The sequence below is a fragment of the Perognathus longimembris genome, chromosome 18 (genome assembly GCF_023159225.1).
Source record: "Perognathus longimembris pacificus isolate PPM17 chromosome 18, ASM2315922v1, whole genome shotgun sequence".
NCBI classification, from domain to species: Eukaryota; Metazoa; Chordata; class Mammalia; order Rodentia; family Heteromyidae; genus Perognathus; species Perognathus longimembris.
Window position 1 is genome coordinate 22010703 of NC_063178.1, and position 2914 is coordinate 22013616.

Consider the following 2914-nt stretch of genomic DNA (forward strand, 5'->3'; position numbering starts at 1 on the left):
GGCCCCCTGGGGTTGAGGGACATGCTTTTGCTTAGAAAGCAGAACTCTTCCTGGGACAGTGAAGGAAGGCCCATTGGTGGTGGGGCGCATGCTCTAAGGACTGAAGCAGATGGTCTTGAATTCTTGGGCTCTAGTGATCGATCTAACTCAGGTGCCTCAGTAGCTTGGGATTCTAAGCGTGTGCTACCATGCAGGGCCCGGGCACTGTCCTTCAGTGTTCTTACACGAAGCTGATATTCCACCATTTGAGCTACATCTTCACTTCTGGCTTTTTGGTGGTTAATTGGAGGTAAGAGTCTCATGGACTTTCCTGCCCAGGCTGACAGTGAATTACCGTCCTCAGATCTCAGCCTCCTGAGTAGCTAGGATTACAGGCATAAGCCAAGAGCACTCCGTAGGTCTCTCTTCCTTTTTAAATTATTATTATTTTTTAACAGGCTTGATTCACTTTATTGTTCTTGTATAAAAATCCTACGTTGTAGCCACAGCTGGAGCCTGGGTCCTCTGCACGGAGACTTCGGTGAACACGGTCTCTTTCCAGAGATCAGGGGTCAGGTACCTGTAGGTCTTGGAGATGACATCAAAAGTGGCCTTGGCAAAGTTGCCCAAAGTAGCAGTACAGCCCCTGGCTGAGGTGTAGCAGTCATCCACACCAGCCATCATCAACAGCTTCTTGGGGACAGGAGCTGAAACAATCCCAGTGCGTCTGGGGGCGGGGATGAGGCGCAGCAGCACAGATCCCCAGCGGCCTGTCACCTTGCACGGGACGGTGTGAGGCTCGCCAATCTTGTTCCCCCATAGCCTCTCCGCACAGGGACAATGGAGAGCTTCGCCAGGATGATGGCTCCTCGGATGGCAGTGGCAACCTCCTTGGAGCACTTAACGCCCAAACCCACGTGGCCATTGTCGTCGCCAATGGCTACAAATGCCTTGAACCTGGTGCGTTGGCCAGCTCGAGTCTGCTTCTGCACGGGCGTGATCTTCAACACCTCATCCTTGAGGGATGCCCCCAGGAAAAAGTCAATCATCTCAGACTCCTTGATGGGCAGGGAGAGAAGATAGATTTCCTCCAAAGACCTGATCTTCACGTCCTTAACCAGGCGGCCTAGTTTGGCGACGGGGATCCATTCCTTGTCTTCGGCCTTGCCTCCACGCGCCCCGCGGCCACGACCCCGGCCTCCACCACGGCCGAGACCTCGACCCCAAGGCCGCTACCGAAGCCTCCTGGGAAGCCGCCACGGCCTCCCAAGCCTGGGCCCCCCAAGCCTGGGCCCCCAGGGTCTCCGGGCCCTCCCGCTGCACCGGCGTCATCCGCCATTTGGTGTTTTCCCGAGAAGAAGAAGAAGACGTTCCTTTTTAAATTATTAGAAAGGTGATGCACAGAGGGTTTACAGTTACATGTCAAGCAATGAGTACATTTCTTTTTGCACAGTGTCACCCTCGCTCTTTCCAAGGTTTTCGCTTCCGTCTCCACCCACAAGTTGTATAGTTCATTTTCAACATAATATGTAGTGAGTACCATTGTTACAGCTCCTTTCTTAATGAGTAAAAAGCCCTGCAAACCTTCGTGGTGATGCGTTCTGCATGTTGGAGAGCTGCCTGTGGGCTGACGGATACTATTGTTAAGGAGCCGGAGGCAGGATGGGCGTGACTTTGTAGGAGTGGAGCAGGCCTGGGAGGAAACCTCACAGGTGGTAACACACTAACACACCAGGAAGGGGCTGCGGCTGCACAAAGCTCACCCTCAAGTGGGCCAGGTTGTGTACCGAGCTTGCAGGCTCCTGGCAAAAAGTGATTCTACATGGTACCGTGTGGCACAGCTCACAGTGTGGGAGGTGATTTCAAGTTTATGCAGAAAAAGAACAAAGAAGGAAAAACAGATCGTGGAAGAGAAATGAAGGCCTCAAGCTAGGGGCATAATACAAAGCCACATCCCCACTGAAGGAGAGTGGGAGGACGGCGGGGTCTCCCAGGGCCTGTTCCCCTCTACAACCCCACCTCTCCCGCCCCCCCTCCGCCCCGAAATGGCTCCAGCTTTCAGAGGGACATGTGAAAGAACAAATGAACCACGGGGCTAGGGAGGGAGGGGAGGAAAGACGGGTCACCCAGAGCTAGAGTCGAGTCTGCCCCCTCTCCAGAGGAGAAGACAGAGCCGCAGCGCCGAGAGCGGGGGAAATTTCAGTTCCAAGGACGAGTCTGATCATGTACTTCCCACATTTCGTGGCAGGTACATGATGAGAATGGCGTGGCTTGTGAAACCAGGCACATGATAAGTACTGGTTAGAGAGGGCTGGGGTGGGGTCGGACAGCTCACGGAGCGTGGGCAGGGGGAACCATCGTCTGTGTGCTTCGGCATCAACAACTTCTCCAGTGGCGGTCTATTGTATTTTTCCAGTCATACTTTGTCTTTTAGAAGAATTGTCGTGTAAAACATTTCCCCAAAGATGTTGGTGAATCTGGCAGGAAACCACTGGGCTCATTTCAGAGCCTGTTGACGCTGTACCGGCACCAATGTGAGCTTACACTTAGTGGGAAGTGGGCAGGTATCCGTGAAACATTGGACGTGTCAGAGTGCAGCACTGTGGAGTGTGGAAAGTCTGATTCCCGTGTATAACACGGCAGAGCGGCTCACCTTCCTGAAGAGCGGAGGGGTCCTTGCAGGCCACGCCACGCAGCTGCTCTGTGCAGACAGACTCGCGTCAGAACGGAACCTGTCGCCCACCCCGCTGCCCCATCCGCTTTGCCATGACTGAAATTGTGAAGTTCCTTTCCCAAAAGGCTGCTAATGCCAGAGTATGCGGTACACTTAGGGGCTTGCAGAAGGCAACTCTAAGTTCCTGGTATTACTAGAAGGCTTGCTGTTTTGGTGTGGATTTTCCGCGACACTGAGAATTCGTGTCCCAATACTATTCTC

The 2914-nt window shown here is 53.6% G+C and overlaps 1 pseudogene; it reads right to left on the reverse strand.

Moving 5' to 3' along the window:
• Nucleotides 1-471: 471 nt before the first annotated feature.
• Nucleotides 472-1342, reverse strand: LOC125366882 (annotated as a pseudogene).
• Between the last annotated feature and the right edge of the window lie 1572 nt (nt 1343-2914).